Source organism: Lampetra planeri, chromosome 11, assembly GCF_965212315.1.
Source record: "Lampetra planeri chromosome 11, kcLamPlan1.2.h2, whole genome shotgun sequence".
Classification (NCBI taxonomy): domain Eukaryota; kingdom Metazoa; phylum Chordata; class Hyperoartia; order Petromyzontiformes; family Petromyzontidae; genus Lampetra; species Lampetra planeri.
This window is the reverse complement of record NC_136117.1, coordinates 3,594,948-3,621,908: the sequence shown is the minus strand read 5'-3', so window position 1 is coordinate 3,621,908 and position 26,961 is coordinate 3,594,948. Positions and strand designations below refer to the sequence as shown.

Here is a 26,961-nt window from a genome sequence, read left to right as displayed (position 1 = left end):
ATTTTCTCTCCTAACCCAGAAAAAGCAGACAACTGCCAAATAATTGCAGTAGTCTTCTGTTCTGTAGATCCGTGGGAGTCCTCGTGCTTCTGGGTCTGATGTGCCACGTTTATTACGCGCGACCCCTACATGGCCCGTGCATGCAGTTCACCTCGCCCGAGGTCCTGCAGACTCGTGGCATTTCTGGGTTTTTGTGAGAATGAAAACCGTCGCGTCCGTGCACACCAGCTCAAACGGCAATGCCATGGCAGTCGTGCAGCTTTCCAAGTAAAAATAGAGAGACAGTCCATTTAGCGGGGGATGGGTGTGCGAAGTGATCCGAATACGGTGGTGGACTTGCATCGCTTGCTATTGCATAGACCCCCGACAATAAATATCGCGGCTCCGTATTAGACGTGCGCACGTAATTGGTTAACCGGCGCCGGGCATTTCAACGAGCGCGTGACATTAACGGTCGCGCGCCGCATCAGGACGCGTTACCAATCCCTACGCTTCGTACGCTCGCCTCGGGCACCGTGCAAGCGGAGAGGAGGGGGGGGGTGCGAGATGTTGCTCTTTAACAGAATTCGAACATGGGGAGCCCGGCTGTCGGGGGTGGGTGGGTTGGGTGCGAGGTGAAGCGTGGGACGATCTGCACAGCTCGTTGAGGCGAGCGTTGGAGGGCGTGCTGCCGGTTTTCTTTGTTTTTTTACCGCCGCCCCCGTCGCGCACGTCCACATCCGCGCCGTGTGGGCCGCCGCGCCGGTTGATCGGCACGAGGGCGGCACGCTGTGCCGGCCTGCTCCTCCTCCGTGGCGGCGGCGGCAGAGTCATGAGCTCTGTCGTGCTGGTGGCGGAAGGCCCTGGTTTGAAATTGGTTCTTGTGGTGGCCCATGGATGTTATCGTGGTGACTGTTGTTTTTGAGCTGATCTGGTGTGCGGCAGCATGGCAGCGCCATTATGGCGAGATGTTAACTACATCGCCTGGTATACAGGGGGTTTGATATCGACCCTGATGATGCCTGTATATTTGGAGTTTGCGTGTCTCTCCCCGGGATCGCATAGATTTTTTTCCGGGTCCTCCGGGTTTTCTCTCCACATTTAGAATCAACAAACATGCGTTTGGAGTATTTTATTCACGTGATGAGCCACTTCGTTGAGCTCTAATCTGTGATGGCCAGGTTGCTTCTGAAAGAAAGAGCTGTGTAGCTCAGTGGGCCTTACCTGTTAAAATAAACGCAGAGTGAGATAGTTCGGTTAGCGTGGGCAGCGGATCCACCCGGAAACCGTTCTGCGTGGAGTCGGCCCGTTCCGTTCCTTCGCCGCAGCTGCCCTGGTCGGACTCTGCAGGGCGATTGCCACAGCGTGCCGTCTGCTGCCCTTCCGTCCGACATAAAATTAGCATCCAGTGCCCTGTGATGATGTCGTGTGCAAGGATAAAATCCAGCAGTGGATTGATGATTATGATGATGGAGTATGATGATGATGATGAAACCATTATGTGTCCTCTTTATAGCCCCAAATGCTGCATATGAATATTAATTGAGAATTAAATGTACAATTGAGAATTACTGCATAACTATATATTATTAGTGCCTAATTGGCTGGGTGGTGCTTGACTCATCGTTGGGAGGCTCGTGAGTTCAAATCCCAGCCCATTATCATTCTATGCTCAACAGTAAAATCTGCCACTGCAGGAAGTCAAGGATGGCTGTCCGTTTCGTAGATTAGCTCTTGCCATAAGAATGTGGAATGTTCATGCTCTACTCAGGGCCATCAATGGGGCTGAGCATGCCACATGCTCATTATGGCCAAGGTAACAGTTTGACTATTTTGCCTACAAAACCATTCCATACAATTATCCAGCTATTTCTTGCAAAGTGGCCATGACGTGTAAGTGGGGCTTTTAGCCATGTTGAATAAAAATAGGACGTGATGATATCTGAACCGATTCTGGGCCGCTCCTAGGTCGACTCAGCATTAAATGAATACATCGCCACTCGGGACACAAAGGCGGCCGTGCGTGGTGCTGTCCACCCACCCCCTCGCGTGCCGTTCCGGCCTCCATAGGTGCTCGCTAACAGCACTTGCCCCAGCAGTCTTTTAAGGCTATACGGGGGATCTTTGTCGTTGTGTTCAGAGGTATCCCAAGCAGTCTTGTATTTTTCTCGTGAGCTTTAGCTTAACATATAAGAGGAAACCCGATAGTATGCCCATCCAACAAACGAGCCTTTACTCTGCGGTTTGATTCTACGTAAAATCAGATTCAGTTGCAACGGATTGTGTTGCCCTTTCCATTGACTTTGCTTGGGGCACTTTATAATCCTTATTCATGGCCCAAAGTGATGATTTCAATCAAGTTGAGCTTTGTGTCCTGATCCACGTTGGAAAGTGTTCACTCATTTTTATATATTACTGTAGGTTTTAAAATATATATATGAATCCAATATTTAAATGTCACCATTTACGTGGAATTCGTAGGTCGTCTCTGTAGTTAGGCGAGGGGCATTTAATATGTGGATTTTCACTCGCCAAGCTTTCTGTGAAAGTCTCGACACAATCATAATTGGCGTGCGCAAGGTAAGGGTACATTCTATCACAAGACCCTCACTTTAACACCCAGATTGAAAACTTGAGCCCATTTCTGCGTTGTCTGGTCTCATCTCGTACTGGGCTTTATTTGTTTACTGTGGTGGACAGGAGCTATACACCTTGGAGGTATTCCTTAGAAAGCAATTGTATTGTAAATTGAATAGAGAGAGTCTGGCTATTGCTGTGCCATCTGGTTTCACCTCTGATGCTTTAGTTTGGATCCATTTACCCAGGTGGATGCGGCTTCAGTGCATTGAGCCAGGTGACATGCAGAAATCTCTAGAAGTAAAGGTTTGGAAAGCCATAGTTATATTCCAAAAAGCACCTCACGTTTGAGTGTCTATGTGCTCAGACCGCCATTGGGGGGGTTAATACAGAAATGCCACATTCATGCGGCAGGAACCAGTCTGCCCGAAATAAAAACCACCTTTGAAACCTCACCAAGTGGTGCAGCTGCACCAGCTGGAGCTCCTCTAAGGACCCTGAAGGCGGATGAATGATGGCTTTAAGCCTGGACCGGATTTGAACAAGTAATCTCACGATTAGCAGCTCGGCTGCGTTCTATGCAGGGGGCTATGCCTCGGCCATCTGGCTACATATTCACGCGCTCCTCTCTCTGCCTCTCAGTGTAATTCAAAAATCTGCAGCTCGTTACGATTTTTTACACACTCGTGAGCTTTTGTTTTTGATGTCTCTGTCAATCGCCATATTTCTGAACGTCATTCCGAGCTTTTGGAGGACGCGTCGCGACAAGGGATGGTGGTCGATGATCGGGAATAATGACGGGGTGGCATCGGGGTAACGGAACAGGGGGGTCTTTAACGTTTTGTTTTATTATTATCAATGAAAATATTTCACCTGGACAATCCCTTGAGATGGAACGTCTCCTTTGCAAGGGCGTCAATGGGCGTGTTCAATGCACGCAATGCCACACAATGCCACGCGTACAAAGACAACGATCCCCCGTCTAGCCTTAACAGACTGTTCGGGCAATTTATACATTGAGTATCACACCCAGTGAAACGTAATGAATAAATACACAAACAGTGAAATGGTGAACACGCCAGCGTGTACCCCCCTAGCCGTGACGTGCGAAGTTCCCGTCACGGCAGCGGCATGGGCGGTTGTCGGGGACAACGCCCGCCGCGGTTAGGGGAACCGAACTATCACCTCTGTGCAGAAGCGGTTCAGTTGAGGGGGCGATCGGTCGCCTCCTGTCGTTCATCAGCAACCCCGTGACGGCTGCCACTGTGAGTGACTGGAAGTGAGCGTTGGATGCCGTGCGGCGGCGCATTCGCGTCTGTTTTGGCATGTCGGGTCCGGTAAGCTTCACCATCGTGCCGCAGGGCATTTTATTTTTTTATATATGAGCATTTTTTATCATTGTTGTTAAACTTCTAAATCTTTAACATTTTTTTTAATTTTATCAGGTAAGTCCCACTGAGCTATGCAGCTCTTTTTCCGAAGCCACCTGGCCACAAACGATAGCTCTACGAAGTGGCTTATCACGTGGAGATGTATAGCGGCCAAATACTCTGAACGCGTGATGTTGATTTTAAATGTGGAGGGGAAAACCGGAGGATCCGGAGAAAAATCCACGCGACCATAGAGAGAGAGAGAGAGACATTGAAACTCCAAATATACAGCAGGCATCAGGGTCGGGACCGAACCCACGACCTCCTGTATACCAGGCGAGAGAGATAACATCTCGCCATCAGTGGGAATTTCAAAACGAGTGAAAAACACGAGATAACGTACAACAAGCCAGGCGAAATGCACCCACGAAGTTAGGGAACGGACGAGGGCGTCCGGGCTCGCTGCCGGAGTAATGATCGGGAGCAATGTACATTTATTTATTTATACGTGTGTGCGTTTAACTTCTATCACACCGCACGTAGCCAACCGTGCTAATCGGAAGTGCGGTAGGGGGGAAGGAAATGGCAGAAGGGGGAGAGGGGGACGAATAATTTCACCGAACAGAGCCCAAAATAAAATAACGGAGAATAACAGAAACGCGATCTCCAAGTTTGTCATTCTTGGTGTCTCTCAAGAGCAACGGGGAGACCAACGTGTGTGAAGGAGGGTGGCGCGGTATCCATCGCTTCTCCCTTCTCCCCGGCCCCCATTTCACCGGCTGTCCATGCCGGGCTCCGCAAGAACGGGGCGTCACGCGGCATTCACACGCGAGATCCGTCGATGGTTTTTTGCGATCGAATGCAGCTTCCCAATTACCCTTTTTGGGAACCAGGACAGGATTGTGCCTGTAATCCGAGCCAGTGGGGTTTTTGTGAAACAGACACCAGTCAACTGGGGGTCAATTAGAAACGGTCTTCATTAAGTTCTATGTTATTCAAGCATTGAGTAGAATTAAATGTGTGAATGAGGCACATTGGTAGGTCAATACGGAGCACACTGGGTTCAATCACTGATTGTCCATATTAGATGTATGTATGGTGAACTTTTTTCGCACCGTACGTAACCAACTGTGCTAATCGGATAACGGTCAAAAATGCCAAAATGAATTTCTTGCTCAAATGAGCACCGAGGCAGTGCTCGTCTCCTGTTTATCACAGTCCAGAGCCGGCGGTGGGATTTCTTCATTCCTATGGCAGGTGCCTATCTATGCACAGCACAACCCCTGCTGACTACCCCAGAATGTTGCAATGATTTTATGGACGCTGGTAGGAAGACGAGTCAACCCTCAACCAGGAGATGAACTTAAAACCTTCCATTTGTTGTCCGCTCTTGCTCTGCTGCTGCATAGGTCACATCGCCCGTTATTTACCCTCTGACTCGTCTCAAGACTTTTCTCAAGAGAGCGCCTGCGTTGGAATGTTTGGTCTACCCGGTGATTGTTTGGCATGCGGGGTGGGAGGGGGGAGGTAAACCGGCGTGCCTGGAGGACAAGCACAGCGCGTGAAGGGTTAACGCTGAGAGGTCTGCACAGGTGGATACAAACACATCTGTTGGGGTGCTACCATCTCCTGGCCATCATTCGTCCCGGCGCGTGGAGAGTTTTATAGCAGATGATTATTTCTCGTGTGATTTACCAACCCCGACCCTAAAATCGCTCGGTTATAGATGTCCGCCACCGTGCCTGGCTGAACCGATTTTCAAGAGTTTGTGGATCTAGCTTGGTCAACAATGACCGTAGGAAATGTATCGTTATACTCCATCGGTCCTCACCTAATGTTGGGCGCCACGGTGACCCTAAAATCGCTCGGTTATAGATGTCCGCCACCGTGCCTGGCTGAACCGATTTTCAAGAGTTTGTGGATCTAGCTTGGTCAACAATGACCGTAGGAAATGTATCGTTATACTCCATCGGTCCTCACCTAATGTTGGGCGCCACGGCGAGATGTTGACTACCTCGCCTGGTATACAGGAGGTTGTGAGTTCGATCCCAACCCTGACGCATGTATATTTGGAGTTTGCATGTTCTCTCTCCCTGTGGTCGTGTGGATTTTTCTCCTGGTCCTCTGGGTTTTCCCTCCACATTTAGAAAGAACGTGTTTTTAAAGTATTTGGCTGCTATAAATGTCCACGTCATAAGCCACTCCGTTGAGCTATCATTTGTGTCCAAGGTCACTTCTGAAAAAAGAGCTACATAGCTCAGTGGGCCTTTCCTGGTAAAATAGACATTGTCTTGGTTTAGTTTTAGTTTAGAGGCTTAGCTCCAGTGGTTTGCAGAGGTGGAGCGGAGGCGCAGGGGTGAGCGCACTGCACGTTGAACCCGGCGACTGCAGCTCGATTCCCCGCCATGGCTAACGGTTAACATCAGTGGCAAGTGGCACCCAAACCACCCCCCACTGACCAGCGTGCTGTGGTATGTCCGAAACAACCCCGCGTGACCGACACGGCAAAGGCAGTCTTTCATCCAGCAGCGGACTTGCAAAAGGCCGTACATTTATTGTATTGTTGTTACTGTGGTTGGAGCGTGTGACTTCACTATTGCAAGTTAACGACTTCAAATGCTGGTCAGAGTTGACCCATCTCTTCGTTCATGTGGGAAGTCAACAGTGGTGTGTGTGTGTAGTCTATTGGAGCGACAATCCACAAGCCATGGCAATGTTGAATTTCAACCATGGGCTCGGGCCTGCACACCGCCGCGTTGCACCGCTGCAGAGGTCGAATTCGGGGCTCGTTCATTGGACAGCTACAATAGAAGTCTGAATTGGGGCACTACTGTGGTACAGAATAATAATAATAATGATGATGATGGGAGCATTACTATAGCTGGCACAAGCTCTCTACTTCATTCCCCCGCGAAGCCTGTGGGTCGTGACAGATCATAATCCGCGTTTGTGACTCTGCCTTCCGATGAAGAGCGCGGCTTCTCACCTTGATACCAATTTGTTTTATTCCTTCAGTTCAGCGGCAGTGAATCTTCTTGTGCAATTAAATTCACCATCCCTGCCGTGAGGCTCCATGAGACAAAAGTCGTTTGAACGCAGAGCGCTGTGATCAGTGTACCTTCGGGCTGCCCTTTACGTCTATAAAATGTTGATAGACTCCTGTATGCCCTTTAAGCTCTGCCATGCACAATTACCAGCGAACTTTACTGGAACAGCCCTCGCAGATGTATATGTTTGAGCTTGCGCGCGTGCGCATGTGGAGAGCGGCAGTGTAGTCGTTAGCGCACTGCACTATGAACCTGGCAACCTGAAGTCTGATTCCCGCTCATGGCCACCATTGGTGATGAAAATCTGAACCGGTCCTGGGCATCCCGTAGGTGAATTCTGCCTTAAATGTCTACCTGGTGCAGTGTGTAGACATCAGCACTGGGGAGAAGGAAAAAACAAGGCCAGGTTTACTGCCGGCCGCCCACAGTTTGCGTGCCATGTTGGCCTTCATAGGTGCTGCTCGCTAATAACTCTTGCTCCAATAGTCTGCGGGGTTTTTTTTACTGTGGGATTTTTTTTTCTTTTTAATGGGTGCGGTTGTGAACAACAGCTGTATCGGACATGAGTACATCTTATCGGCATGATCATTGGGTTCACTGCAGCTCAAAGTCCTTACAAGGCGTGCGGTGACGTTAGGAGATGTCCCATGTGGAGCTCGGGGCATTTGAAGGCCTCATGACCAGAATCGGTGATCTCGCCGACGATGTGTTCATCATGGAGGCAGCTCCATGTCGGGACAGCGGGGTGAAGTGGAGCTTCTGTCTAGGTAGCAATGTTCTGGGGGGCAAGGGCGTGGCTTGGCCCGGGGTTGTGCTTAACCAGGTGGCACGGCGTCTTTCATATGGGGGTGGTAGCATGGCCTGAAGGTCTTTAGGGAGGGGGGCAGTGGTTGGTGTTGCATTTTGTAGAGGGACCGTGACAGCAGCAACTTATCGACGGTGATGCAGGCTGGGGATGGCACGTTGTGTGCTGGCTTTGTCAACACCAATCATTTTCAGTGCCTTCCTCTGGATGTTGTCGAGAAGGTTGAGGTGAGTTGGTGGGGCACCCATCCAGCGCAGAGAGGCGTACTCGGTGACACTGCGGACTTGAGCTTTGTCGACTGTGGCTCAGACCCTCTGTGTCAAGTTTGTTCACCACCTTTCTCAGTGCACCCAGTTTCTGTCCTGCTCTGATGGAGATGTTGGTGAGATGTTTTGACCCATGTGAGCTGGCTGTCAATGGTAACACCGAGGATTTCGAGCTTGTCGCTTGATGCGAGCTGACAGTCACCAAAATGCAGATGCAGCTTGGATGGAATTTTCTTCCGAGATCATGTCATGGTCTTGTACTTTGATGGTTTGAAGGTGATCTTCCATTTGTCTGCTCAGAGGTTCAATCGATGAAGCTCCCTGTTCAGGCTAGCTGCTGCTGCGTTGATTTCTGCAGGTGATCTTATTGGAGCGTAGAGGGTTGAGTCGTCAGCGTAGAGGTGCAGCTGGATTCTCACAGCCATCGACCAGGTCGTTCTTCGTGTGTGTGCGTGCGTCAGTGCCGGATTAAGTTAGGGCGCGGGGCCTGTAGCATATGTTAGAAAGGGGCCCTAAATTTAAAATAAAAAAACACATAAATATAAAAAAATATATTTTTTACTTGTATAGTAAAATTATTTTATTTTTTCATTTGCTATGCAGCTAGATAATACGACAAATCGCTAACCTTAAACACCCAGTCATTCATAAAAGTTGAAGGCGGTATAGTACTATAGTAATAGAGCAAGTGCAGAATCACTGAACCGGAATTGATAGCTTGAAAGCATTTAGCGCGGGGCCCTTGAAAGTGCGGGGCCCGTAGCACATGTAGCTACTTGTGCTACTAGGATAATCCGGCACTGGCGTGCGTGCTGGAGTATAGCTGTTGCCCCTACGTGAGACGAATCGGATGATCCTTGTCGTTGCGGAGAATCGGTTTGTGGGGTGCTGCGTTATTGGGATCAGCACGTCGTGTAATTAAGCCAGAGCTAGAGACAAAGATTGCTAATAGAGATTCCGCCGTGGCGTAATGGTCTCGGGCATGCTGGACTTTGATATCCATACAGTTTCACCGGTTTCGATCTCCCTGCAAGGCAATTGAAACATTGGGCAGTTTTCTTAATTCCCCTCCCCAATCGCTTCTGCTCCATGCAGCAGTAGACCTGGGCACAGCACAGTCGGTCTATAATCGGCAGGTCGCCTGTGGTGGTGGGGTAAGGTGTGAGTCAGAACGTCTGGCCAGAGTGGATGAGTAGGCCAAACACTTTAGAGGGGGCTCTCTAGAGCTCCCTTTAATCAGTGTCCTCCTGCCAGCAGTTGTGTGAACAAGCGGTTGCAGGGCTGCACCTTGATCTGCACCATATCCTTCTAGTTTGCATAATTCACCTGTCTGAAACAAAACAAGGCAATTCACGATGCGTGTATTCGTAATGCACGCCGTGCTGTTGAAACTGCATGCACACGTCTCAGTCACATTCCTATGGCGGTGACCGCTTCTCCAATGGGTAGGGTCAAAGATGACTCGAGATTTGGATTAATGGCCTTTCCTATTCAACGGCGAACCAATCACCCCCAAACCACAGCACCGCCCAGACAAATAATGACCAGACGACAGTGACTTTTGTGCTTCCAAAAAAAAAATGCAATGTCGCTTTCAATCAAACGCCTTGAGGGATGATGGCCCGAGTTGACCCACGATCGAGAGGTCAAAGCGTCTGTCGCAGTGCCACCACGTTTGCAGCTCGTGCGTGTGGTGGCTCCGTGTGAAATGGAGTAATTGTATCGGTTTGCGCGCGCTGCCCGCGTACGCCGCCGGGAGCGGTGACGCCGCATCGACGGGCCCCAGAGCGTTGTTCTTGGTAAAAAAAAGGAATCGTCTCTGGCATGTGACGCACGCTCGACGCGATCCCTCTGGGATGTTACATCGATCGCGACCATCACTTTCCATTCCGAGTGACTTTTCAAGCAACCCCTTCTGTGCCTATCCCCAAGAACGAAAATCACATCTTGCGATTAAAAAGCCGTGTAGATATTGAGGATGGTAAACCATTATTCGTATTACTATTGAGCCCATTTGTTTACATTTATTTTGTTACGCCATATTTAGTTTGTTGTTATCGAGTTTTCTCTGTCTTGTTAGCACTGTCTCATCTATTTGTTCTCAGTCATTCTGTCTTGCATCCTACTTCCCTACGCCTCATTTGTTCTGCCGTCCGTTGCCTGTTCCATCTCGTTCGACATGAGCGTCACGGCGTACGATTTGAAATATAACATAGCATAAATCTTCATGGGTTCTATCACGCATGTACTATACCAGCGTGTACTATGCACAATAAAGTGCTTGTGCTATATCATGAAGAATGTTTTGAGCAGACAGAAAAGGGTCCATCAGTGCGAGGGCTTCCTGGGCCTGAGTTTCCCAGCAGAATTTGTTCGAGCAGTTAAAGTCTAGACTAGCTTTGACTTTCACCAGGAGATTGTGGCCTTTAAAACAAATGGTGAGATGTGAACTACCTCGCCTGGTATACACGAGGTCATGGGTTTGATCCCGTCCCTGACGCCTGCTGTATATTTGGAGTTTGCATGTTCTCCCCATGGTCGTGTGGGGTTTTCTCCTGGTTCTCCGGTTTTTATCTGCACTTAGAGTACTTGCTGCTATACATTTCCACATTATATCATTTCTGAAAAAGAGCCATGTAGCTCAATGGGCCTTACCTGGTAAAATAAAAACATTTTATTTTTATAGTTTAGTTTAAAGGTTGTTGAGTTGCCTGATGCCATTCAAGATGTAGACCAGTGGGGTAGAGTGGGCCAATGCCCTCTAGAGGAACCCTCCAGGACTCATCTCGAGTGGAGGGCATCTTGTGAGCAGTGGCATGAGCAAGAAACTGCAGGGCTGCACCGTTACGCTTTTACCGATGCAAAAAACGCAGGGTGACATTATTTCCCGAACGTCACAAGCAGAAATACTTTTCTGAAAATGTCTTGGCAGTCAGTGTAGCTGTCCCCCCCGGTGCTTACCGATGACTATTACGGAGGCTCACAGCAGTGAGCACTACCTACGCTTGCGTGGGCACGGAGGCATTTCACTTTTGATTGCAGTGTTCAATTCTGAACTTCTTCGAAACTGGACCAAGCGGCGGGTTTCCTGGCCACCGCCGGCGTCTGTGGTTGCCCTGTTATTTATGTTCACGTGTGCCAGCATGCACGCATGCCACTGACGGTGGCGACGGCGATCGATGTAATCGATGGAAGAAAAAAAGAGCGATGTCAAATCTGCTTAATTTTACAACTCACTGGGGTTGGGAATGCCATGAACAAAACAAAGATGACAGCATCTGGTGAAATGTGTCAGGCAGACGACGCCACAAACGTCCAACTCCTCGTCATTGCTCGCAGACAGCCGGTGCCCTGATGAACGCCTTCAGTAGCAGCAGCTCTGATGAACGCGTAGCCTGGTCATTATCTCGTGCTGCTGCTGCTGCTGTTGTTCTGCGTGACGAAACAACTGTTACACTATCGAGTGTTTGTAAAACGTGCTTATTTTTTTTACGTCCAGCGGTTTTTGATGAACAGTGGAAATAACCCCCTCTTCCCCCCCCCCCCGTGGCTTACTCGCGATATTCCCGTCGACTCCCGCTTGGATGCCGCCTCGCTCCGGCTCGCTCCGCGAAGGCTGCTCCCGTAGCAGCAGTCAGACTTTGCGGCGAGCCGGCGATTCAAAGGCTCGAACGTAATTGGCTGCAAAATGAAAAATATACTTGCAGCGTGGTTTATAACCAACCCCCTCCCTGCCCCCCCCCAAAGTCACCGCAGCCTTTAAAAAATGCTGAGTTCTCTCGCACTAAACGGCAGCTGCTTTTATCGGTCGTGCTAAGGGGTGTGATGAGGTCTGTTTTGTGTACATAAAGCCACTTATTATCAGTCAACTCTTTTCGGGACACTTGGGGAGAAAAAAAAGAGCCTTTGCGTGGGAGCATTTGTTTGAACGGGGGAAATCTTGGGTCGGTTTTTTGACATCGCTGGGCATCGTGATCAGGATTTGTTTTCATGGTGGTCACCAGAGTGTGTCGGTGACCACCTGTAAAAACCAGATTTAATGTGAGTACTAACATCGAGTCTTGGCCTGGTAAGCCACCGTGCCACTTGGCGCGCATGCGTGAGAGGCTGTGTACTTGTTGACATCCTGGGCCAGTGGTGCAATTTCCACATTGCTATGGTGGGGGTCTAGTCTCTCCATAAAATGACGCTTTGGACTGAACGCCCACACGCCGCACGTGGCCGTCACCGCGTGTCCCCGAGTTCGGCGGCGGAGACTCAGGCGGCCTTCACGTCAGCACTGCCCCCCTCACCCCCCCCCCCCCCCCCCGTTTAGAATGGGCCACTACTGGCAAGAGGAATTCAGTCGCCCCTGCGTCTAACCCATTGAGTGCACTCGGCCGAACGCTCCGCTCGCTCTCTTTCGCGGTGTAACGCGTTGCCAAGTCCCATGCCCGCCCGCGTGCAAGGGGGCGGTGTGAACTTTGGCAGCGCCGCGAGCGCGGGTCGCGCGAGTTCCTGCGTTCGAAAAGTAGTGACGCGTGTGTGCAAGCGGCTTCAGTGTAAGCCGTCACCGCGTGTCCCCGAGTTCGGCGGCGGAGACTCGGGCGGCCTTCACGTCAGCACTGCCCCCCTCGCCCCCCCCCCGTTAAGAATGGGCCACTACTGGCAAGAGGAATTCAGTCGCCCCTGCGTCTAACCCATTGAGTGCACTCGGCCGAATGCTCCGCTCGCTCTCTTTCGCGGTGTAACGCGTTGCCAAGTCCCACGCCCGCCCGCGTGCAAGGGGGTGGTGTGAACTTTGGCAGCGCCGCGAGCGCAGGTCGCGCGAGTTCCTGCGTTCGAAAAGTAGTGACGCGTGTGTGCAAGCGGCTTCAGTGTAAGCCACGGTGGTTCGTTGTGCGGTCGTGTGCCTGCGGATGGACTTCACGCGTTAGTGTAATAATGATATCGGGTTGTCCTGCGCGTTGAGCATTTGCAGGGCTGGATTTTAAAAAGGCTGTTGCGCCTATAAGCTTGGCAAGCATGTGTACCGAGTGCAGGTGTATGTGTGTGCTTGTATGTATGTATGTCCAATACTACTACTACCATGTATGTATATATCTAGTGTTGCATTGTCGGCATGTAAGTGCCATCTACGTAACGTGTGCTATGTAACTATGTCTGTATGTGTGACATGGGATCTTCTATGTTAAATATGTTGTATTTACATTTTGTGTACATCATGTGTAGTGACATCGCTGGATGGCACCATGCTGTGGGTGCAGTGCCGGCCCTACAGGACACGGTGTGTGGGTGCCGACCTAAGGGGCCATGGCAAGCGTGAGGCCATGGCACTCTGGTTGACCCGGGAGGACACGTGACCGGTTGAGATGACAGGGGAGCCCCCAAGAGGGGGCTAGGGGGGTCACTTGATTGGGACCCAGATCCTTCCCGATGGCTCTGGAAAGGGAACGTGGCCCAGGGCGGAGCCGGCCGCGCCACAGAGAATATAAGCCGAGTCCCGAGAGGGATCGGGGTTGTTCATCCCGGGAAGAAACCCTTCGTCTACGATCTCCGTTCTACGAGTCTTCCAGCACGTGGACCTGGGCAGTATCCTGTTGGTCTTGGGTCCGTAGTAACAGTTACATGGTAACTAGTGTAGTTAGCCGGGTGGTCACCACCATAGGTTGTTATTGTGTTAAGGGGAGAGTTTACCCATGTGTTGGAACTAAATAAATGCGCTGCCTCCAAGACTAAGTCTGCGACTCAGTTGAACCCACTACACTTGGAATATCAGTTTAACACGTAGGCTTTCGCAACTCTGGCTGTCTGCCTGATGATGCTAGTTGTAATGCTGTGGGTTTTTCTCTCCAACACACCGGTGTGTTGAACTAGTCACGAATTGGCATTGTTTTGTTTACGTGACAAACCTTACTCATTGGCTGTGTCAGGTGGTGGTGGGTTTAACGCCGCATTTATATTGAAGCGATCTAATCCAATAGCCTCGATTATGGAGCACGTAATATGCTCAATCAAGTTAGTGGATTGGTCGGTCACACGTGTAGGAGTAAAGTGTGGGTACGCTCACCTGTTGCAACACGTCCGGTCAAGAGTGGAGAAGCAACACCAAGCGCCCACTTGGTAGAGCTCCCCCTCGCGGAGGCCCTTCTGCCACCCTTGGCGTGGGCGCGAGCACGCTGCAGCCGTGCCACGCACATCTTCATCATCTCTACGTTGCGGTCACGGTGGCCGTGCGTGGCTGTGCACGTGTGCCGTGCCGGTTGTCACGGTGGCTGTGCGTGTGTGGCGTGCTGGTTGTGCGTGGTTGTGCGTGCGTGTGTGCCGTGCCGGCACGGAGGGTGGCGTGCGGTTGAGGTGGGGCGGGTCGGGGGGAGGCGGTTGCGCTGCCGCAGACGCTCCCAGGTACCTCGCGGCTGCGACCGCTCGTGTCGTGGTTTGGCACGGCGCCCCCCGTGGCACCGCCGGCTTCCACTCCACACCCACCGCAGCTGCCCTCGACTCATTGCGGGTTCCAGAGACGAGCGACGAGAAGGAGGAGGGGATGTCGCCAAACCGCCACCACTCTGATGTCTCAAGTCTCGCGAACCGCGATGCCATCCTAAGAGAAGTCTCGCTCCAATCCAATGTTAATCGTTGGTTTCTCAATCAAATATATTTCATTTTTATCGGCATAAACCCTGCCATGCATGCTCCCATTGGATGTTCCATGGGCGACCGCACACCATCCGTAGAGTGGTTTGGAAATAGGACGATGAGTCGTAAGCGAACTTTAACTCGGCTCACGGCATATGTATAATTCACTGTGTAACAAAAAAAATTTGTTCCCTGTTGGTAAGTGTTATTTTCCAATTGCTTATGCCTCAAAAGCACAGAAAATGGCTATTATTCCCCACAAACTTTGCTTTTGTAACCAGGACAGTGATATTTTTAAACGTACATATTTTCAGTGAGAAAACGTGTGCATTTGTGTTATTCCTTCACATAAAGTCCTGGTCACAAAAGCAAAGTTTGTGGGGAATAATATCAATTTTCTATACTTTTGAGGCATAAGCCATTAGAAAATAACACTTAAACACTGCTTAAGATTCATGAATCTGTACATGTATCACTCGCTACAACAACAAACTCTTCCGCCCGTGCGCATGATAGGGTGGCGAAATATAGATGAGCGCGTGCAATTTGTCAACAAGAAGCCCTCTTATTGTTCCATTGAGTCGAATCCGTGACTGATGCAGATGATGCATTTTTAACAGCAATGCCGACAACAACGACAAAAACAGCAGCAACAGCAGCACCCCTTTGTCACGAGGAGGTCTATTTTCTCAAGCCTGGTTGCGACACCCCAGCCGATCAACCCCCCGCTTGCGGCTGTTGGCATTCTCCTCGTGGTGCCGTCCCTGGCCTGGGGAGGCCACGGAGGGGGGGGGGGCGGTCACCAGGGGGATTTTGCTCGGATGAGTACCCTGCACATTAAGACAAGCACTCTTCTGCCAAACTACTAAACCTGGGGTAGCTCCATATTTTATCCACGATCGAATCGTCCTGCGTGCCTTTTGCTATTTGCCTTGCTAGTGACATCACAGCCATTCTCTTGGTTTTTGTTTATTACCATGCCGTAAAAAAAAAGTAACGCGAGAATGGTTGTTCTGCGCAACGCAACTTCGAAACGCATCGCGCTCTGCTTTGTTGCGATTTGCAAGTTCTGGCTGTTTGGAAAAATGTGCACGTTTTTGAAACTCCGAAGGGATACATTTCATGCTTCTCTCACGGACATCTGTCCAGCCGGGGAGGAACCGTGGTTCGAGCGAATGACTCGCAATTGAAATTCACAAGTTCACATCCCCAGTCAGGGTTTAGCATCGGCTGTCGTCCTACCGAGAGCCAATAAAATGAGTACCGCTTCTTGTGGACAGTCAGCGGTTGTCCTATTGTTGAACAGCACTCCACCGTGGAATTATGGAACAATTCTGACCACTGGCTGAAAGCCACGAACGAGAGATGAGCAATGCCCTACGGTTTGAGCACGAGTAGTCATAGGCTGTCACATCGCAGTGGATTGAATAGTGCACTTTAAAAAATAACATTTCTATGGACAGAGGAAGAGAAACAAATATATAATGTAGAGAGCTGTGAGCAACGTAGCTGCTGCAGAAGGATTTGTGCTCATTAAGGCAATATGGTGTGCGTGTGTGAAGGGCTGTGTATCTCATTTGAGACATTATAAAGGCAAAGGATGAAGCCTATGCCTGCTGCTATTGCCCATTTGGTTGCACAATCTGGCATTCGTAGTGTGCAGATGTTGGGCTTCAATGATCTTGAATCGTACATGCAGATGGGGAAAAAAGTCCCCTCACTTCCAAGGCTGGTAAGTCTTATATTTTATAGGGAAATGTGCCATAAATCCCAACGTGTTAGTTTTCTAGTCGGGAGCCTTTATTTAGTAGGTGAGAACCCACGGGAGGCACAAAGAGTATCCCTGTAGCAAGGGAGGACTGGTGTCTTTGCTCAGGATAGAATACAGAGAACATCTCCACTTGCGGTAACTGCATGTGTTACAAGCGGCTTTCCTAATGTAGGCCTTTCCCAGGTCAAAACTTGGCCTAGAAAAAATAGTGATGGCAAAGTCAAAATTCGAAATGTCTCTTTGCTCAAATGAGCAACGGGATGCCACTTGTCTCCATTGGTGGTAGAAATTCCAACTTGTCATGTATGTATGCTGAACTTCTTTCGCACCATACATAGCCAACCATGCTAATTGGAGGTGCGGGGGAAGGACAACAACTAAACACAAATGGTAGTTCTAAAGAAATGAGTTTTCAACCTAGATTTTAAAAGTGCATAGCTCCAAGTGGCTTCCTCATATCACAAGTAAGAGCGTTCCAGACGGCCGCAGAAGCGCATCTGAAAGCGCGTGATCCGGTGACTGCTTTTGTTTGATGGCGAGCCAAAAGCCGCTGCTGTGAAGACGACCTGAGTTCGCGTGATGTACAGTGAGGGAAAAAAGTATTTGATCCCCTGCTGATTTTGTACGTTTGCCCACTGACAAAGAAATGATCAGTCTATAATTTTAATGGTAGGTTTATTTGAACAGTGAGAGACAGAACAACAACAAAAATCCAGAAAAACGCATGTCAAACATGTTATACATTGATTTGCATTTTAATGAGGGAAATAAGTATTTGACTCCCTCTCAATCAGAAAGATTTCTGGCTCCCATGTGTATTTTATACAGGTAACGAGCTGAGATTAGGAGCACACTCTTAAAGGGAGTGCTCCTAATCTCAGCGTGTTACCTGTATAAAAGACACCTGTTCACAGAATAAATCAATCAATCAGATTCCAAACTCTCCACCATGGCCAAGACCAAAGAGCTCTCCAAGGATGTCAGGGACAAGATTGTAGACCTACACAAGGCTGGAATGGGCTACAAGACCATCGCCAAACAGCTTGGTGAGAAGGTGACAACAGTTGGTGCGATTATTCGCAAATGGAAGAAACACAAAATAACTGTCAATCTCCCTCGGCCTGGGGCTCCATGCAAGATCTCACCTCGTGGAGTTGCAATGATCATGAAAACGGTGAGAAATCAGCCCAGAACTACACGGGAGGATCTTGTCAATGATCTCAAGGCAGCTGGGACCATAGTCACCAAGAAAACAGTTGGTAACACACTACGCCGTGAAGGACTGAAATCCTGCAGCGCCCGCAAGGTCCCCCTGCTCAAGAAAGCACATATACATGCCCGTCTGAAGTTTGCCAATGAACATCTGAATGATTCAGAGGACAACTGGGTGAAAGTGTTGTGGTCAGATGAGACCAAAATGGAGCTCTTTGGCATCAACTCAACTCGCCGTGTTTGGAGGAGGAGTATTGCTGCCTATGACCCCAAGAACACCATCCCCACCGTCAAACATGGAGGTAGAAACATTATGCTTTGGGGGTGTTTTTCTGCTAAGGGGACAGGACAATTTCACCGCATCAAAGGGACGATGGACGGGGCCATGTACCGTCAAATCTTGGGTGAGAACCTCCTTCCCTCAGCCAGGGCATTGAAAATGGGTCGTGGATGGGTATTCCAGCATGACAATGACCCAAAACACACGGCCAAGGCAACAAAGGAGTGGCTCAAGAAGAAGCACATTAAGGTCCTGGAGTGGCCTAGCCAGTCTCCAGACCTTAATCCCATAGAAAATCTGTGGAGGGAGCTGAAGGTTCGAGTTGCCAAACGTCAGCCTCGAAACCTTAATGACTTGGAGAAGATCTGCAAAGAGGAGTGGGACAAAATCCCTCCTGAGATGTTTGCAAACCTGGTGGCCAACTAGAAGAAACGTCTGACCTCTGTGATTGCCAACAAGGGTTTTGCCACCAAGTACTAAGTCATGTTTTGCAGAGGGGTCAAATACTTATTTCCCTCATTAAAATACAAATCAATTTATAACATTTTTGACATGCGTTTTTCTGGATTTTTGTTGTTGTTATTCTGTCTCTCACTGTTCAAATAAACCTACCATTAAAATTATAGACTGATCATTTCTTTGTCAGTGGGCAAACGTACAAAATCAGCAGGGGATCAAATACTTTTTTCCCTCACTGTATGCACCTTGACGAGATCAGCAATGTATTGTGGTTCATTTGTGGCAAGCACTTTGTGTGTAATGACCACGACCTTATAACGTATTCGTTCGGCTAATGCAGCTCGGCGAGCACTGGACGGACACGGTCGGATCTTGCAGTACTCGTCACGACCACGTGCCACTGGCAGAGGCCAGTCTATGAGATGACCACTGTTGAATGGTCACAAAATCCAACTGGAGTTTGAACTCGCACCCATTGCGAGTCAATTGCACCGAGTGCCACTCTACGCTGTAGTAATATGCTTCTGGTGATTTACTATATTTGTAACACTTTAAAAAGGTAAAGGTGCAGCTCAGCAAGTACTGGCTCATGCCACCGCTGGCAGAAAAGCCTCCTGTAGAGGGAGCTCCAGAGCGCCCTTCTAGAGGGCATTTGGCCTACTCTTCAGCGCTGGCCAGAAACCCTGCCACACGCTACCTGCCGATCAACTGTCGTGGACCCATTCGCTTTATACTGCAGGGTGGACAGACGTGCAGGGAATCAAGATATTCAACCCATGTTCAACTCCCGCGCCTCGAGATCGAACCTCTTGCAACTCCAGTGTGATAACTGTGAAATAACAACAAATTTGAATGTACGGTGTTGTTTTTAGCGTAATAGTTAACGGTCGTTATCTGTAACATCCACAGAGGTGCACGAGAGAAGAGACGCAGCGGTACGTCCCGCAGAGGTTCAAAACGTCCGGTCGAAGCCTCGTTGGGCCAAGTAATTTGGAAGAGCAGGAAGGCAGTTGGAGAGGTGATATCACACACTGGGCGCTTCGCTCGGTGTGGTGCGGTGCGGGAAATGTGCGCAGTTGAGAAAGACCCCAGGCGAGTGACCAAACGCTGGCGTCAGCACGGCTCCCCCCCGTTGTGAGCTGCTGGGCAGGCGAAAAAACAAACGAATCCCCCACCCCACCCCAAAATAAAAAGTGCGCCCAAGCAGGCGTGGCCGGTAGCAGGCCCACCCCATCCCCTCGGGGTGCTGGGATGGAGGAAAGTCGCCTTTTGGAGCGGCACGTTGCCTCCCTATTGTTCCGTGGGACTTTGTCGTTGTAAACCCCTCCTCTGCCGTGTCCCGTGTGGACGACGCGTTGCCCCGTCTGTTACCAAGCGGGGAAATGACAATCCCCATGAACCTGTGCAGATGTCTCAGCGATGTGTGTACGAGGGCGATTGGGGATTAGTGAGAGCATAGCGTGTGCGTGTTTGCATGAGTAGTCATAGTAATAATAACTGACACTTCTAAAGCGCCTTTCACAGTGCTCCTCTCCATTGGCAGCCACTGAGCCAGTGGTGGAAATTCAACATTTCTCTGCCCAGGGCAGATATGTCCACAGCATAATAATGTGTCATTTTCGTTTTATCCACCTTGAAAAGATGATGGGTTGAATTGACCCCTGACAGATTTAAATGCAGTAACACCTCTGTTTCGGGCTGTTTGGACTATTTTAGTTAGATGAATATTTAAACATGTGGGAAAATATTCTAGCATTTGGAGAAAACCCACGCTTTTCTAAAAAAATTAAATCCTCCAGAAAAGTCAAATGCCTGCTTTCTGTATTGCCATACATTGGCTACCTTGTAATCCTATGGTAAATCAGTGTCCAATTCTCTCCCAATTCAGATGAGCAATGGGGCCCTACTGTGCAGGCCTAGATTTGGTGCTAGAAAAATTCACTTTGTCATGACGGAGGTGGGGGGGGAGTCTCTTCCATGAATTGCTGATTAACTTCGTTCAGTCCTGCTGTGGATGTATATCTTGAGAATAATCAAGTGGCAAAGCACATTTGGATCTGCACAGTTTCGAGCGAGTGCGGGGATTAGTTCCCATGTAGGATAGGCCCTTGAAGCACATTGCACAGAGGCACGCGATTGCAATTACGGCTCCTTTCACAAGGCGGAGGAGGTGGTTCTACTGCAGCCTTTGATCCGGGCCTTTTTTTTTTCGTTTTAAAAGCTAATCAGTCTTTTGCTTTGGTGGCAAAAGTTACATTTTGAATTGAATTGTGAATAAACACAGAATAAAGAAACCTCGCGGCCAATTGCCCGACAGAACTGCAAAGCAAAGAGCATCATGGCTACCACAAACACAACAACCAACCACAAACACAACAACCAATCGCCAAAAACGTCTTTCGTTCTTTCAATGCAACTCGAGCGCTCCTGAATTCTAATCTAATTTTTACGTGTAAATTAATAAATATATGGCTTCTATATATGCGTGTAGAACTTCTTTCGCACCGTACGTACCCAACTGTGCTAATCGGAGGTGCGGGGTAAGGACAACAAACTAGACAAGAAAATCAGTTCTCAAGAAATGGGTTTTCAATCTAGATGATTTAAGAGTGCATAGCTGCCAGTGGCTTCCTAATATATCGGAAGGAAGAGCGTTCCAGGCGGCCGCAGAAGTGCACCTGAAAGCGCGCAATGCGGTGACCGTCTTTGTTCGATGCTTAGCCATCGAACAAAGACGGTCTAATCATCAAAGTCCTATTCTGCTCGAGCCGGGCCTTTGTTGCGTCTAATAAAGGTGAAGCGAGACGCGTGGATCCCGCTTTGGCTGGGCCAAGCGGCCGCCTGGGCAGAGAGCGCAGGCCGAGGCGTGATGCGGTGCGCGCGCCGATCTCCCAGCGAACCGGCTTCGCGTGCAGAGACACAGAGAGCCGGCACCCAGTTGTTTTGGAATTCGGGGCCTGCGGTGGATTGGTCGAGCGGGCGGGCGAGCGTACGGGCGACGCGGGGTTCCTGCACGCACGGTCGGGGTCTCCGTCCAGGCCCCCGCGCTCCCGGTGATTGGAAGCGAGCGTTGTCGATTCGCCTCCAGCGTCGAGTTGCAGAGAGCCGTATTCGGTGAAGCGCGTGCACACGCACGCTGTGGACGTGAGCGCACCCTCGGGAGGAAAATCCAGCCGCGCTTGCATCAATTGAAGTGTCAGTTGTATCAGAAAACGCTCCTTCGCCTTTCTTCCACCAGTGCAATGTAAGGGTGTGTTGCTTGCATCAGAATTGCGACTGTATAATGCGAGCGTTTTCTCCGGCTCTTGTAACCTCGCTCAATTCAAGAAACGCGTTAACTCTCAACTTTGATGGTGCCGGTTGTTGCCAGCCGCTTGACGTTTTGGGTATTGCGCTGGGCACGCGTTAAGCAGATCTGCCACAGTGGCGAGATGTTAACTGCCTCGCCAGGTACGCAGGAGGTCGGGAGTTTGATCCAGACCCTGATGCCTGTATATTTGGAATTTGTATGTCTCTCTCCCCGTGGTCACGTGGATTTTACTCCGGGCCCTCCGGTTTTTCCCTCCACGGTGATTAGCCACACGATAAGCCACTTCGTGCGGCTGTCATTTGTGGCCAGGTCTCTTCTGAAAAAGAGTTATACATCTCAGTGGGCCTTGCCTTGTTAGATAAATTAAACATGTTTATAGTTTAAACATCGAGCTGCCACTGCACTGGGGTTACACCGGCTGTGGTGGGGGGGCCGATGGGCAGTGAAGCCGCCGGTCTGCAGGGCCGGTGCGTTTGGACCGTGTCAGTGCAACCCGCTCCGGGGGTTCTTCTCTGGGGTCCTCCGCCAATGCATGAATTGATTTTATTTCTATATACAGTAATCCCTCGCCACTTCGCGGTTCAAGTTTTGCGGCCTCAGTGCATCGCGGATTTTTATACCTGTGCAGTAACACCATCATCATCATCATTCATCATCACATTCATCGAACTGCACAGGTCTGTCATTGTCGTCATTGTCATCGTCATTGTCATCGTCATTACTGGAGTCAAGTCTCAAGATACTACTGTCATTGGTGAGTGTAGAACACCATAATACATATCGTATGAGAGAGAGAGAGTGAATGTATAATATTAAGGTTTTATAATTAAATAGATTTAAGTAAAATATATATATAAAGTATAAATATACATATTTTAAACATTCTGGTACCCACACACACATATACGGAAATTCCTAGGGGGCCAATCCTACTTCGCGGATTTTCACCTCTCGCGAGGGGTTCCGGTCCCCATTAACCGCGATAAACGAGGGATCACTGTATAGCTACAACTGCGGAAGAAATGTATTAAATCAGATGTTGAACTCCATTTTTTGACCAGTTCAGCCCTGGTGGCCTTAGCATTGGTTAGCAAAACAAGAAAATAAAGCGCGTGTGGTTAATACAGCAGCAGCAGAAGGACCATCGCGTGCAGAGAGACAAAAAACTCGCTATTCTATTCATCTTGGGTTGGCATGGATAGAACAATGAGGGTATAAACTGAGAAAGGTGCCAGTAAAACAAGACTTGCTGAGCTAGAGTAGCTGGTGTCCTAACATTGGTAATGAGTTGTAAAGTTACTTGTGTCCAAAAAAAACCCACAATTGCCCCCTCCTTTGTTCAACTCCACATATTTAGTCTATGATTTGTTTTGCTTAAGGGGTCTGCAATGATTGTCGCTCGCCATGATGCAGAGTTCTTGACACGGGGTAGTTCACCGAAAATAACCTAAAATGATTCGTGCAATGCGCCTCACTCATTCGGAGAGAGCTTGGACGTAAGCGACTATTGCAGAAGCGTCGCTCCTGCTTGAATTGAAATGTCTCACCCTGCTGGCGATGCAATGAATTGGCCTTCATCCCTGAATAGGCGATTTCAATAACCCCCCTTTCCCCGTCCCTGTCAACCGCTGAGCGGTAGGGGGGGGGGAGATCGCACCGGCGACCTCTGGATTGCACGTCCGGGGTGCTCACCATTACGCAGAGGTCGCAAACGGGTTTTGATTCCTTACCTGTACACGGCCGCACCAGGGTCGCAAACAAGTACCTGTACCCGTACCCTACCCGGCCGGGTACGGGTAGGGTAAGGGTATCGGGTACCTGATTGTGACCTCTGGGATGAAGCCATGTTGCAGGCGCGGGTGGGTTGATTCTAGGAACTTGAATTGTGAGAAGAGACAAGACGTTGGGAAATGAGTGACAAGCGGTTACTCACCAGTGACTCACGGCCTACCCGTACCCGGCCGCACCAGGGTCGCAAACGGGTACCCGTACCCGGCCGGGTACGGGTAGCTGAGTATCGGGTAGGGTACGGGTATCGGGTAGGGTACGGGTATCGGGTACCCGGTTGCGACCTCTGCCATTACGGCAGCACTGTAGCGGCTTCCCGTCGCTTGAAGTCACGCAAGCCCTTTTGGACCAATACGCTGAACCTGAATGAGAAGCCTGGAGAGCGGAATGGAGTTCTAAAAGAGCTCGCAAACAAACACCTAGATGTGAAAGACCCAACACAAGAAGAGCCCTGGGTTTGATCTTCCAGGAAGCTCATGGTCCACCCTAAACCGCGTCCACTGCAAAAAACCATGACAGGTGCGGATACCTGATGCACAAATGGAAAATTTAAAACTCTCCAGTAGTATTGTGCGACTGTGGTCATCCAGAACAGACCGTACAACGTGTACCGACGCAATGCCCCGATCCACAAATACGAAGGAGACATCGCAGCGATACAACTCAGCTGCTCCTGACGCGGTTATCTGGCTTGGCCACCTGAACGTGAAATTGTCGTTGTTGATCTGCCATCTATGTCAGCAGCCATACGAAAGAAAAGAAATAGATCCAATGCACTCGTTGGTTTACAGTGCAGTGTTAATCGCTAAGAAGGGTGCAGGGATGAATGACAGCCGCGTAATTGTAATAATTACATTTACATAAAGTGCGCTTGTGGTGACCGCTGGAGGGTGGTAGCCCAGCGTAAGGAACGCTCGGAAGCCTCTTACAGCTGTAATTGCCAATTAGAGATTCAATCTGTGGAATGAGATTGCGGGCCGTTGCTAAATTCAGCAGCTAAACTCCTTTTTTTTCCTCCGGGTAGGTCGGGTTCAAGGGTCAAGGCACCGTTAACGGAATTGAAGTGGTTGCACGCCAAACGCTGCGTGAGCGTGAAACAAAAAAAATCTGTATCGTGGCATTTGAAGCGTGCAGTGGCAATATCTGGCCTGCCGTGAGGAATATTCTGGGTTGATAATGATTCATAATCCCAGAAAACTATTCGTGGAAATGATTCACCACCACCACCACCACCCCCCATGAATTAATTAATTGTCACAATTCGGGGGTTGTAATTTGTAAGGAAGCATTGAATCCTTGGTGGTTGTTGTTGTGGCGAATGAAGAGTCGCTATTGGCTGCAGGGGTCTCCCGAACCAATTGCGATCAACACATGCGAGTTCAACTTCAGGATACCTTGCCCGTATCGTGAGCGCAAGAATCGATTTTAAATTACTCCACTCTATTCCATTCTTGCGCATGATGGCAACATGTTCAAGGGCTGAATACCAATGTGGGAGGTCTGCCTACTGGCCACGACAAGAGGGCTTGAAGACGGAGTTCGTGTAGTTTTGCTGTTCCTCCTCCTCCGTTGAAGGAGCGCAGGCGACAGCGGTTTATTCATAATAAAGGTTTTTGGGTTAGATCGCGTTAAGTATAAATGTGTCGTAACCCTCCACCACCTGACAAAGCCAATTACTAAGGGATTTGTCACGTAAACAAAACGTCAAATAGTTACTACGCGATCTAACCCAAAAAACCTTTATTATGAATAATATTGATCGCGAAAGCCGACGTGTTAAACTGACAGTCGTTTACCACATGGTCCATCCTTTTGGTTGCATAGCTACTGGCACGCTGTGGCTTGTTACTTTTCTTTTCATGCCCCCTTAAACACAATCACCACCGTCATCTCGATGAAATGAACATCGTTAATTCAAATGAATCCATCCTCTTTGGTTCTTTCGGCAAAGTCACGTAGGTATAAAATAATATAAATCACGATGTTTCGGGCGCAACACAAGCGTGACTTTACCGAAATAACCAAAGAGTATGGATTCCTGCAGTCACGAAAAACCTTCAAATCAAGATCAAATAAATCTATTGATGTATCGATATCCTACATAAAACACTCAACTGAGTAAAGAGTTAATCAGCCATCGAACATAGACTGTCACTGCATCGTGCGCTTTCAGATGCACGTCTAACAGCCGTCTGGAAGGCTCTTCCTCACGATATTAGGAAGCCACTGGAGTTATTCAGTTTTTTATATAGAAAACTAATTTATTTAGAACTGCTTTTTGTGCTTAGTTTGTTGTCCTTCCCCCGCACATCTGATTAATTATCACGGTTGGCTACATACGGTGCGCAAGAAGTTGAACATACACACAATAGTAAAGAGTGTGTGTTGTGTTATGTTTGTACATGTGTGGGAATACGGCGCGTCATATTCGTTCGCGCGCTACGCTACAAATCCGGCTACCTGAGTTTGATTTCTAGCCACGGGGGAACATTGGTGGAAGTGCTATCGGACTTGGTCCTGCTCCGCCGCTATGTTGACTCGGCCTTAAATGAGTGGCAGGTGTTGCATTTAAACATCAGCGTTGGAGAGACCAGGGGCGATGGAGTGTGTTTGCTGGGCACAAGACCCCATCGTATGCCCGTTCTGCCTCTTCCAACACTTGCTCCGACAGTCTACGATGGCTCTACACAGGATCTTTGTCTCTGTCGGCGAGTGGTTGCACAATGGTTAATACACTGCGCTATGAACCCCCGTGACCTGTGTTCAGTGGCATCTGAACCTCTTTTGGGGGGCCCCATGTAGGTCTACTCATTCTGAAACTTCACACCACACCATCACCATTGCGGAGCCAATGATTCTCAGGCACGATGCTAGCCACACCACCCTCCTGTATGGGTAACTTCTCCATCCCTACACGTGCCCAAATCTTCTCTCTTCCTGATTACAACTGCAACACGGTAGCGAGATGTTAACTACCTCGCCTGGTTTCCAGGAGGTCGTGTGTTCGATCCCACCTCTGACGCCTGCATATTTGGAGTTTGCATGTTCTCCCCGTGGTCGTGTGGATTTTTCTACGGATTCTCCGGTTTTTCCCTCCACATTTAGAAACCTGTGTTTAGAGTATTTGGCTGCTATAAATGTCCACGTGATAAGCCACTTCGTTGAGCTATCATTTGTGGCGAGGTCGCTTCTGAAAATAGCTACAAAGCTCATTGGGCCTTACCTGGTAAAATAAAAATGTGTTTTAATAGTTTAGTTTGACACTTGCTTTCCACATATTGTGTGTGACTCAGCCTCAAATGCGTACCTGGTGCGATATGTAAATATCGCCACTCGGGAGACAAAGGTGTGGTATTGGCCACCCACCCCTACGTGTGCCGTGCCGGCCTTCATAGGTGCTTGCTAACAGCACTTACCCCAACAGTCTGTGAAAGGCTACACGGGTGATCTTATTTGTGTGTGTGTGTAGAAGGAATGACGTA

The 26,961-nt window shown here is 49.3% G+C and overlaps 1 protein-coding gene across 2 annotated transcripts in view; it reads left to right on the top strand.

The window, feature by feature from the left end:
• The window catches only part of CDK17 (cyclin dependent kinase 17), a 136,527-nt gene that overhangs the window by 77,909 nt on the left and 31,657 nt on the right, over positions 1-26,961 (top strand). The window lies entirely within an intron of this gene.